Raw genomic sequence first — 13,570 nt, forward strand, 5'->3', positions numbered from 1 at the left:
AAAAAAAAAACTCAATTGATTTAAGATTCCTAAAGGTTCAACTAAATTTATGTCATCCTTCATTTGGACAAAATGGCTCAGGAAAACAGACTAACGATATGGTTTTCCTACAGAAAGCTATGAACTTAAGGTACTAAAGTTGAAAGACAGAGGTACATCTAGAAAAGAGGCATGGATATGATTTCTGGCATATAGTACTAATTAGAATGCAATTGATAAGGGCTAGGGTTGTGGTTCAGTAGAATGCTCTTCTAGCACATGTGAGGCCCTGGGTTTAATCCTCAGCACCAGATAAAAAATAAATGAATAAAATAAAGCTATGAAAAGAAATGTTACCTAATTTAAAAAAAGGAATTCAATTGATAAGAAACTGGTTAATATTTTTGAAAAGCAATGTATTGTCAAATAAATCATGAACTTGGATTAAATAGTTTGTAACTGAGTGTTAAAATGATACCTGAAATTTGCAGCCTCATTGAGGAAAAAAAAAAAAAACAGGCCATAAAACTACTAGATTTCCAAGAAAAAAGTTTCCTCATGTCAACTTCATGCGTGACCAAGAAGTATAATTTCAAAGGAAGAACCTCCTGAATAATGGAGACAAGAGCCGCTGGCAATTTAAAGGATGGACAGGAAGGGCCTATTAACAGCACAATTCTCCAAGACAAGGCAGAGGTCCCTCTAAGCATGTGCTGCCCAATATGATTTTATCATTTCTGTGGCCTACTGGCTGCTGTGTGTCTCTCAGTTTTCCACTTTCTGAATGAGGGTGTTTTAAAGCAGTTTTCCTATATCTTAAAAATTGGGAATGTGGATTTCTGATACAGATGCTACCATTTATCACCCTAAGTTTTAAATTGTTGATTTTGAACTTTCAACAATGATTGGATGGTAGTTAATGTTGTCTCCTGTGAGGAGAGGGTAAAATGTGCTGACATGGGGAAGGAAGGAAGGTAATATTTAACTGGAAGCTTAGGCTACATTATAATTTTTTTTATTGTTCCCTGATATGTAGTTCCCCTTCATAAGAAAATCTTCTTTCCCGGCTTTTTTGTAGTTAGATATGAACACATGGCCTACTTTGGCCAATGAAATGTGAGCAAAACTGTCATACATTACTTCTAGGGAGAATTATGAGTCATTGTGTGCCTCACCAAATTCTACATTCTATACAACCAAGACCATTGCCTGTGTTACAGCTACTAAATATTAGCATTCCCATCAGCTTAGGTACTGGAGCTCAGGATAAATGAACCCTGAAACCCCTAGGTGACCCGTGATGAACATGTAGTATGAGTTGAGAAAATAGCCATTGGTTTGGTTGATGAAACTTAGTGGCTTTATAGGCCACCAAAATCAGGGAAAGAGTTGCATTTGTATAGCATAACTTAGCTTATCCTAAATGAAAGGTATAAATAATTTGGAGAAGATTAAAGGATTACAGTACAAATGGCCAGTGAACACATGAAAAGATATAACTGAGTAATGGAAGGATTCCAGAGTATATTTCAGATAATCCCAAAATATAATTTTGGAAATGGGGACATGTCAGGAGACAGAAGTTTGTGTTTGACGAGATGGCAGCCACAGGATTACAATTAGGAAAAAAAATCTTTTAGTTATATGTAGGGCTAATGTGAGCAACTTCAACCATAAGTGGATGGTCAGGTGCATCCTATTTAATCAGTCATAAAGAATTGACTCTGCCAGAGTTTTCATTTAGCTCTAAGACTGGTTCCTTTATCTTTCCACCTTAAAAGGGGATCTTCTCACTTCCTAATGGATACATCTCTAAATCCCATTTACTTATGGTCTCTAACTCAAAGTCTGTAACACTCAGAATAAGATATGTTGGTTGTTAACTAGTGTAGATGTGGACATTTTTGCTTTGGCAACCTATGGGCATATTCACACATACACAGTGTAAAATAAAGGGTAGAACTAGAGCAAGTGATGTGATAAATAGTCTTGTGGTAGGTAATAATATATGTTCACAATTTTCCCTTTTCTTCCTATCCTTAACAATGGTTTTCTGAGAATAGATTGTATTTTCCCACTTTGCCGATTTTGGTCTTAGCCAGGTGCCTTGCTTTGACTAATGAATATAAACAGGTATAACTTAAGCCTATGTTAACTTATGTTAGGACTAGAGGCTTTAAATGTGTGCTTGTGGCTTAGCTTTCATTCTTTTTTTTCCTGCATTTGGATGAGAACATGCTTTTTGTAGCTGCTGCTCCTTGACCCTGTGTCCCAGAATTAGACATGTTGAGCTCACCAAATGCAGCCAATAGCCTGAAGCTGAACTCCATTTAGCCATAGCTGAAAACTCAGTGACAAATGGATGGTTGTTATAAGGAATTGATATATGTAGAGCTTTTTTAAAAAATAAAAAAACAAAAGTTAATACCATTCCCATTTAGAAAGGGGAATGGGAGATGTGGAATAGTCAGTAGATTGTGACAAATTTGAGGTGACCTTGTGAAGATGTCTTACACATGGAATGGGAAAGCTCATTGATTGAATTGTGATTCTGTTCTTGGAGATAACTCCATGGCTCATGGATATACCTTCTGGGAGCTTGTTTCTTGTTTACTGCTCTTGACCATGTCTGAAATGAGTGTTAAGAAGCAAATTCTCCTTCTTGTGTGCGAGGAATTGGAACCCAGGAACTTGTACATGCTAAGCACTTAGTTTTACTGCTGTGCCGTACCCTCAACCCCAGGATCTGAAGAATCTTTGAAGTCTTTTTCCTAATAATGGAAGGTTAGAAGATCCAGGTGTGTTACATGTTTATAATATTCCAAGGCATTTTAGTCTAGGCTTATGGTTTCCTTGTACCATTAACTCTAAATTTAGTGATCTCTGCATCTAGTTACTTTTAGTGAGATAGCAGCCATAATCAAGATTTCTTCTAGACATAATTTTCAGATATCCCTTATTTCCTTATATCTTTACCCCAAACCTCTCAGAAAACCATTCCTTAATTTGTTGTCTGTGTAGAGCCATTTTGAGAAGTTTTACTAGGCATTTAAATGTTTCAGTATGTTTCTCATCCTCTCTGATAAATTGTGTTATGCAATAAAATGGCTTTTCAAACTCTGTAAGGCCCCCAACTTCTGTATTCTCCTTTGTCCTTTCATTTCTCCTCAAAAATCAGCAACTTAATTTTAGGCCATCTTTTTCTTATATATTGTCAAACACAGCCAGTAGAATCTTTTTCTCAACATTTATTTCCTTATTTTTAACTTTATAAAGAGAAGTTCATTTAAGTCACAGTTCTGGGGCTCAAGGCCCACATCTGATGATGGTCTTCTTCCTGGCATAAGTCCCTAGGAGACAGGGAGCTCTGGTGTGTGTCTCTTCTGGTATCTCACCATCTTCTTATAAAGCCATCAGTATTCAATCATGAGAGCTCTACTCTAATGATCTTATTTAACCCTAGTCACTTAGCAAATTCTCCACCTGTAAATAATAATCTTGAAAAGTTTCCACCCCCTCAGAACCTCATAGTGGAGATCAAATTTCAACATGTGAACCTTTGAGGGACACATTCAAAGCATAAGGTATGTCTAACACTTTTATTTACTATCCACTTTTATTTTAACACCAAGTGTGTTACCTCATCTGCAATTAAGTTAATTACCAAATGTTTTGCATTCAATTAAATAGATCCCTAGTTATCTCACCTGTTTGTTTCTTTCTGTCATCAAGCTCTCTGGCAATAAAATGATGCCATATACTTTTGGGGTTTTTGTTATAGGATCATCCCTTTTTTGTAAGGAATTTCTATAGTAGGTTTTTCTGTTTATTTATTTTTTTTAGACAAAGAATACCTTAGAACCTGTAAAGTTTAAAAGAAACATTTCTGAAGACTTTGGAGACAAATCATTGAAGAAGGTAGTGCAATTTTCAGGGTGAAAGTTATCTAGCTTTTATTATGGGTACTATGTTTAAAAAATAAAATAGGTTTTCTAATCATTTGTTTTCAGAAATCGATATCCATAAAACAGCGAGATTTGTTATCAATGGTAACTAAGATGAGCAAGAAACTGAGGAATGAATCACTGTTTGGACATCCTGTTATATCTGTCATCATAACCAACCAAATAGATTGTTTATGTTTTACCAGAATAATAGCTGAAATTTAATGAATCCATTGCTTACATGTTGCTTCAGTTAAACAGTATAAATGCAATCAATGGAAATATGTTCTTGCTTTGTTTCAATGTAAAGAATTCAGCAGTCAGCATGAGCTTCTCTGGTTAGAAATGCAGACCAGGACCCTTGGGGCAAAGGCTTGCTCACTTGCTGCCAGAATTCCCCTCAGGACCAATTGCAAGCTCAGTGAAGTATATAATTTTCAAATTAATAGAAAACATATATTAATACACTCAGGTCAAGGAGACCTATTAAATGCTACTTAATTTTGTCAGCAGAAACTTTCACAGGACAAGTGCATTATGAAAAATGAATGTTTTCAAAGACAAGGGCTTCTCAGCATCCATAAAGAGCCAATAGGGGGACTAGTCTCCCAAATAGTAGAATATAGGCTCTCAGAATTAGGACTCTTAATTTGAGGTATTCAGTTGCAAATGAGGAATTCATTATGCACCCAAAGAGAAAAATCACTCCAGATTTTTGTCATGTGGCTTTGATTTCAAGCACTACTGTTTGGAGTGAGTTAATTCTACTAAAATAATTTAGGGAATGTCATTATTCCTTTACCACTAAGAAATGTGTTCAACTGTGAGTGTTTACTATGTGCCATCTTATTTAAAGGTGATACCTCCATAAGTTTGTGTAACTAGAAAAGTGAGAAAGGAAAGAAATCAAAATTAAAGAACAGTGGCAAGAAATGCCTATAATTATCACACACACACACACAAAAAAAAGATCTGTTGTTCTTATCATAGTTCAGGTTTCCTGTCATTTAAACTCTGAGTTACAATATTGTATGGAATTTTTTTGGGTGGGTTCTTGGGACCAATACCTGTGGAAGTGAAGGAAGTAGGATTAAGCAGAAGTTACACTTGATAAAGTCATAGCAAAGGTCTCAACCAACCTCACAGAGAATTCTGGAGCTGAAGTACCCCTTCAAGGTGGTCTCAAATCAAGGTAAAAACCTTGGGTTGTTATTACTTCTCCCACAACTGCCTCCCACAAACACTCCTTCAGTCATTGAATACTGGGGCCCCAAAGAAAGAGTCATGATTTTCAGTGAGTCATCTCTTTCTAGCTTTAAGGAATTCCTGGAAATGGATTAAACTGAGAGAAATCAGTAATCAATGCTCCCAGAAGCTGAGGAAATGAAAACTTCAGTCATGGAAGTGGGTGAGCTATGAAGGAGATCACCATGTCTAGTATAGCTTTCTATCTGGAAAACATAATTAAAAAGTAAGTGATTTATTGTGAATGTGTGGGTTAGTGGTGGGAGAGGTGAGAGTAGAGAGGGAGGTGGATAAGATATGATGGGGGCTATGTGTATGAATTTTTTGTCTTGTGGACTCAAATAATGTGAGTGTCCTTGTTTTATGGTTTCTATAATAGTACATAAGGCCATAAATGTCAATTTGCTTATAAAGTGCCTGGCAAGATTTCCCCAGACTTTGACGTTTAGGAGGAACCTTGAAGATCATCCAGTAAAAAGTCCCTGAGATGTTAAATGCCCACAAGTTAAATGGCATAAGTCTGACCACGCTTTCTATGCATTCTTGATGGGTGACAGAAGTTAAGTAGGGTTGGCACTGAAAGGTAGATTGGTATTTCAAAAGTTATTTCCCACTTCTGTTATCTTAAAAGAACTCCTGAGTCTGTTGACATTCAGAGTATGCTGAGCAGGGCTTGGATGAGGTAAGATAGCTCTGAGGTACTAACACACAAAACCCATAATAAAGGAATTTAGGGATTTAGGAATTAAAATTAAATTAAATTAAATTTAAAATTAAATTAAATTTAGGAATTTAAAGGAAGCTCCGAGTTTCAGAAGGAAAACCCCATGAACCTTTGCAAGGCAAAAGAAACAACTGAGCCTGTGTTCTTGCCCATAGCTTTCAAGTTTTCCACAAGGTGTCTGAAGAAACTAAATTGTAGGATTAAAACATGCAAAGGCAATGCACAAGCACAAGGAGATCTGGAACAAAATTGCATAAATCCACCTTGGTTCCACTTCTAGTTCAGTCCTGTTTGCTACTTTATAAATATTAGAGCCCCAGAATAAGAGAGTGCTACTCACTCACTGTGATCACCCACAATTCCATTTCAAGTGTGTACTTTCTATAATAAATCTCTTGGTCTTACATATTCATCCTTACATTTTTTTTCCTAGAATGAGTCAAATACGTAGGAAGGCCCTAGTAGAAGTTCGCTCTGTTCACAGAGATTTCCTTAACTGTCTTATGGTGACATAAGGAGGGGCCCTTCAAGGTACATACAACTTAAGTAGGAATTCAAAGTGTCCTTACAAGCATATGATTCTATGATTGCGTGCCTCCTTAAATTTTATAATTAAAATACCTCACTTGCATCACTCTCTTTCTCTCCTAGTGCTGAGGAAATCAGCTGTCTCTTGAAGACTTGAATCCTATTCAGAAATCAGCTTAGATAAAGCATGTTATCCAGTGCTGGTCAATAAGATGTCTTCGTTTGTGCTGCTAAAACAAAATACGCGAGACTGGGTAATTTATAAACAATATAAATGTATTTCTCACAGTTTTGGAGCCTGGAAAGTACAAGGTCAAGGTGCCAGGATTTTTGGGTTTGGTGGTGAAAGCTGTTCTCTGAATTTAAACATGACTCCTTATTGCTATATCTTTCAGAGGGAAGAAACTCTGTCCTCACATTGATGATGGAAGGTTGAAAGGCAAAAGAATGGAATGCTGTATGAAGCCCTTTTTATAAGAGCCTTAACCCCATTCAGGAAGTAAGAGCCCTCATGACCTAATTACCTCTTACAGGCTGCACTTCTTAATAGTACCACATTGGCCATTATGTTTTAATACATGAATTTTGGAGGAATCACTTTCAAAACTGTAGCAGGGAATGTCTACTATAAGACTTCTGATTGATAAATAGGAAAGAGTAAAGGAGAAATTTCACTTTCTGTCTTTGGATAGCTTGATGAAGATGAGATGATGTAAAGCCTGAAACTATGTCAGCCATCTTGTAGCCACAAGGGGATGAATGCCAGACAGTAAAGAAAGCTGGGTTCCTTGAAAGCCAGGTTCTTTGATATGGTACTGATAAATGAAATAACCCAAGAACTGCCTGTCTGAGGATTTCTGAAAGGTGAGATAATACATTTCTACTGATTAAGACTTTCAAAAAATATTTTTACTTGTAGATGGACATAATACCTTTATTTTATTTATATTTATGTTGTGCTGAGGATCAATCTCAATGCCTCAAACTTGGGAGGCAAGTGCTCCACCACTGAGCTACTCTAACCCCGATTAAGACATTTTAAATAATAAAAAAAAAAATTTCTTTCATACTAGGGATTTAACCCAAGGGCATTTTTATCACTTAGCCACATCCTTTGCCCTTTTCTGTTTTTAAATTTTGAGACAGGGTCTTACTAAGTTGCTTAGGCCTTGCTGAGGCTGGCCTCCAATGTGTGATCCTCCTGCCACAGCTTCTTAAGCCACTGGGATTACAGGCATGTGCCACTGTCCCCAGCTAATCAAATTTTCTTTTACTGAAAAAAGTAACCCAACTGTTACATGTCCTACTTCCTCGAATGCCCTTTGATCTTTTAGATTATGACTGTTTCCATCAGAACTTCTCTTTTATACTAATGAATATACCTCAATTTTTAGTCCTTTTATCTCAGGTGGCACTTCATGCCAAAATTCAGTTGGTAGAACATATGACTTGGAACTAAATCATTAACATATCTTATTTGACCCATGTGATTTTAGCCATAGTGATTATTCATATCTGATCACACAATGAAATAAAAGTCATTGAGATCCAATGATACTTCAAGGTATTTGGAAAAGATCTCTTTTTTTCTGATTGATTTTTATCCTAGGTAAATGGAGAATTTGGAGCTGTTTCTTTTGCTAAATATAACTTTGGAGATTAAAACTCATAAAACAGAAGGTAGAACCAAGAATCTGCATTTGACATTATTTGATCTTTGAATCTTGCCATACTATAAGCCTGCCTTACCCCAGGACTCTGCAGTTATGTGAACCAGTGAATTCTGCTTTTGGTTAAGTCAGATTGGGCTAGTTTTCTGTTACTTATAACAGAATGAATCCAGCCTCATACAAGAGAAAGCTTCATGTTAAACATGAAATATTCTAATTGGTACTTTAGTGTGGATTGTAATGGAAAGACCAGCTTTCATGTGCAGACTTGAGTATCCTACTTCCCTTCCTCCTACCTGTTCCCTACTCCCTGCCATGGCCAGTAAACACATGGGCTATGAAGTGGTATATAAACTGAAGAGTTTACTTACTATATCTTCCTCAGGAAGTTTTATCGGAATTTTATTCTATGCTTTCCTGGGGTTCATTTGTAGCCTCAAGATTAAATGATATGCAAAGTACTGAACATTCATGTTCTTTCCAAGGTATGAGTGAAGTAAATAGAGCCTGGTTCAACTCTGATACTGGAGGGAAGGCTTAGGGGGATTGTGGAGAAGAGGCAGTGGGCTTTAGGGGAAGCAGAGAGCATGTGGAATGGCAGAGGAAAGTGAGCTAGGAAAACACAAGGACTGGAATGAGGAAGCAAAGAGAAGTAGAGGAAAATATATGAAAAAGAGAGCAAGGAAATGACAAAGGAGACCCTTTGCCCCAGCTGGTTTAGCAATGTGGTGATCCACTTGATGATCACTAACTTGAGACAGGAAGGAAAAGGAAAAGGGGAGGGGAAACTGCCAGAGGGTACAGAAACACTTCTATTACCATCATCATTAGTTTTTTTTTTTTATTTAAATCTATAACATTTTTCTTTTGGCTACACACTTCCAAATAGATTGTGTATTTGGGTCCTTGCCACATCCCTTTGAAGGAATCAGGGCAGGCATTCGGATCTTAAAGTTTCACTTAAGGGAATGGAGGCTAATATTTTTCATAGCTCACTGTTTTCAGGTCTTCCTTAGGTAGTAAGTGATGCTTTTGAATTTTAATTCGTTTTTCCTTCAGGTTTGTGGAATTGTCCTTCATTAACTCCCACCATTCATTGCCTTATCTTCAGTTATTTGTGAAGTGATGTACCATGACAGCAGCCTCTTCTTCCCTTCAGCACACTCAGTTTTCCTGTAACCAGATGTATTTTCTAATCACACCATTCTTTTAAAACATATCAATGGTTTCCCATTGCCTGCAGAATAAAGTTTAGACTGTAACATATCACTCAAGGTCTTCACCGCTTGCAGCTCAACAGCCTTTCTAAATTACTTCTGGCAGACTTTGAATGATGTGTGCCATGCTCCAATCTATGAAGGATTATTAGGAAGTTCATGAACTTATTGTAAGGCATCCCTTTAAGGAACACCTATGACTTGGAACTGTATATTCCATTGCTATATTTCCCACTCTCTCTTTTTGTCTGAAAAAAAATCCTACTGATAAGTTTGCCTTGGGCTGGAGGTGGAACTCAGTGGCAGAGCCTTTGCTTAGCATGCATGAGGCCTTAAGTTTGATCCCCATCACACACACAAAAGTTTGCCTTGACAGGAAAGTTTCCAAATGTCCCTAGGCAGGTTTGGTCCTCTTTCTGAGGACCTCTCTGTTTATACTCTAATCTAGCAGTGTGTACCCCTGGACTATGCTTAAATGTTGGTGCCTTGGTTTTTGCAGGGGATGTTTCAATGAACTGTGAGACTCTGCAGTGTAGAAATCATATCTACTTCATCCTTTTTTCCCACACGACTGGTAGAGAGCCTGGCACTGACCAGGTATTCAGTGCAGATGATATTCAATCCCATATCCTCTTGTGATTATGTCCTTTCATTCATATTCTGAGGAGTCCTGTTACCATGTATTACTATATGCAAACTTTCAGACAAGATGACGGTATCCATCTCATTTAGTTCCTTCAGCACGCACTGTGCTTAATTTCATGTGGACAATGAATTAGACATCTTCACCATACAATATATTGAAATGAGCCATTTCTCCCTGCACTGTCACAGATATTTCACTACACCTAAGCTCTAACATTTTGGTCCTAGGTAAGCATTTGTACTAGGTAAGCAGTTACTGCGGGGTTGTTATTTAATGTTAGTTTTTTGAAAAGGGACAATCTCTAGCCTACTATAAGCATTACTGCTTCCCTGCAAGGCCTTGGGCAAGGGTGTAAATAGTTGATGAGTGTTACTGAATAAGCAGCCTGGCCATACAGGTTGTTGTGAAGTACAACTTGCCTTGATCCTTATAGGGACCCCCACATCCAGGAGACTCTCACACTTGAACATAATAAAACCATGCAACTTCCCCACTGGAAGGAAGAAGGAAATATGACCCCACCACCACTACCAGAGTAGTGACCTGAGAGAAAATCTGAGAAACTGTATGTCTGCATACAGGACATGAATTGGTCTTCCTCAGAGGCCTTTATTTCATGCATTGCTCTGAGAAAGCCCCAAAGGGAAGAAATTTGGTGCTTCCCTTGAGGTTGTGAAGAGGAAATGAGTATGATATTTAAGTCCAGAAATTGGGTCTAGGAAAACCAGAGTAATGAGATTTAAATAGTGAACTGATAGCCAGCAACATGATTTTACCTAGTAACTTTGTCACTGATACAACCAACATAGTAGGAGCCTTTTTATGAAGATTGATCTGTGTCAGGTTGGCAGCTGCTGCCCATGGTAGCAGAAAGTAGAAAGTACTGAGGCTATCTCTCCAACATTGACAGTCATAAGATCTGGTCCAACCTGGAGGGGGTTTATACCTAAAACCTGATAGATAGAAGCAGAACCTGAATCCTAGATGAAGGGGCACCAGAAACACCCTGCCAGACATCTTGTCCAAAGTACAATCATGTGTTGCTTAATGAGAGAGAATCATCTGAGAAATGTACTGTTAGCTGATAGTCATTGTGAGAATGTGATAGAATGTACTTAAACAAACCAAGATGGTTATGACATAAATAGGTGATAAAATTTATGGGACTACCATTATATATGTGGTGTGCCATTGAACACAGTGTCCTTATGTGGTATAAGACTACATAACCAAAAGGGGCAGTGACTATAAAAGCAATTGAAAGTCTTGTGGATTAAAAGTGGGCAGAATGGTCCAGAACCAAGTCTGTGGATGGCAAGAGAGTATTGGAATCCCTTTCTCTGGGATTCCTAGTGCAGTTGTGAAGACCAATTTATGAACATCCCTATGTGCTATTTGCCAATTTTGATGTAGGAAATGACACTTGGCTCTAAGACAAAAGAATCTGAATTTTAATTCCTTTGCCCAATTCTTCCATTTGAAAACTGTCTAGCTTCTGATTCCTATTGGGTCCAGCTCAGCATGATTTTGACCAATTTGTAGATTAATTCAGAAATCATTGATGGTTACTTTGAACATAAAGGATCCCACCTACTGGGCTGCTGTAGACTTTGTGGTCAGTCACTCAGAAAACAGAAACATCTAGAATGCCAAGTCATACATGATGTTTGCTTTAATGCAATTGACAAAATTGATAACAAGAAATTAGAGTTTCATTACAATGTTTTCCAAAAAAACTGACAATCCACAGGAGCTTTCACACTTATTTCATAACATGCAATCTTTGTCAGAGGAAGCAGGTGGCAAGCAGTTTAATACAAGTGCATTTCTTCTTAGCAAATACTTTCCCCTCTTCTGGGAGTAATTCAGAGTTCAATTTAGCCTGACCACACCTGACCCAATCTAGCAGGATGATTTTTGATCAGAACTGCACATAGAAAATTGCAGTTAACATGCATTTTATTTTGCAATTCCAAATTATCTTTGTCTCTGCTTTTGTTTACCAGTGTTCCCACTGCCTTGTTTGGGTCTCAGAAAATCATAGTGTAGCAAGCTGAAAAGGTGAAGTTTTCAAATGTAATCATCTGTAGTACAGGCAAGATGATACTAGCACACTATTTTTGCTTATATACTGAGGACTAGACCAGCTGCATATAAAACTTTATTTGCTTTTCTGTGCTATTTTTGGATTTTATTATTCTTTTTCCACTTAGAAAAAAATCTTTTTTTTATTTGTTATTTCATGTCATCTTAAGAAAGAAAGCCTCTCTGCTGGCTGATGGTCTGAGGATGTAGTTCTGGGAGTCTCAAGATTGGGATATTTTTAATTTCAGTCTTCCTTCATCCATGGTCTCATGGCAGCAATTTTACTTTCTATTACAGATTTCTGCCATCCTAAACAATCCTTTAAAGGGAGCAATGATGCAATTAAAGCTCTCTGAGTCTCAATTTCCATATCTGGAAAAAAAGGGCTAGTAGAAATCTAGGCCCAGCAAATCTCTAGGTTGCTAGGCCACTGACAATCTAGCTCTGGCCACTCTTAGCCAGACAGCAGCTTTTATTCCTTTATGTATCATTGCTGTTTCCTAACAGAAGTAATTGGGGATATATATTACTTAAGCACTGAATTTTTCAGAGTATTATGGCAAGTTACTTCCATAATACTCTAAAACCACCAGACCCCTTTGAAAAGCTTTAGTGTCTAGAATGGGATATGTGTGTTCCAGCTTACACAGCCTCCCTCTGCATCCACTCCAGGGGAACACATTTCTTCCATCACTCTCTTCAGTGATGTTTTTCCTCCGTCCTTTTGTGTCTTTACAAGCTGCATTTCACTTCCTGCTTTGGCTTTTTCTGACCTGACTCCTTGAATCTATTGCCTTGTCTTTATTTTCTCCCCTGGGAATTTGCCCAGCTTCCACTTCGGGGGTTTTCCTCCTTTGATTGTCAGTGCCTTGTGCTGGTTTTTATTCTTGTTGTTGTTGCTGCTGCTCTGGAGAGATGGAAGGAGAAAATGGGTGAGTTGTTAAGTGATACAGTTGCCAAGTATTATTAATTATCCCCAGAACACTTTGTGTTTAATATTCTCCATTTATAACCAGTCTGTGGTGATGGCTCAGGTGCTGAGAAGTGGTCTGATAGGCACTCCAATTTCTCTTCATCTTGTATCCATTATGCGGTTTTTAAATCACTTTCTTGCTTTTGGTTGATATGACCAAAGATTTTTGTGCCCAATACTCTACTGCATTTTCCACCAAGATTTTTTTTCCATTAACATTTTATTTCCATTATCAACCATTCCACAAGTTTCTCATGTGACCTCTATTTGAAACTGGGCTTTCTTTTACTACCTGTGCAATCTTCACCTCTGTGAGCTTGTTTCTCTCTCTACAAAATATAGATGATCATACTTTTTCCATATTGTTAAGGTAAGAATTAAATGAGATGACACCTGTGAAAATTTCTAGCTGCTTAGGGCTCCCTGCCCCTTCTTTTCTCCCTCTCTTTATTTTTATATTTCATAAATATATACAGTGGGTTGTTTACACAGTTCCATAAAACATGTCTTTATTGGGGAAGGAAGCTTTGTGTTTTTTTTTTTTTTTTTTTTTTTTTTT

The sequence above is a fragment of the Marmota marmota genome, unplaced genomic scaffold, assembly GCF_001458135.2.
Source record: "Marmota marmota marmota unplaced genomic scaffold, marMar, whole genome shotgun sequence".
Lineage (NCBI taxonomy): Eukaryota > Metazoa > Chordata > Mammalia > Rodentia > Sciuridae > Marmota > Marmota marmota.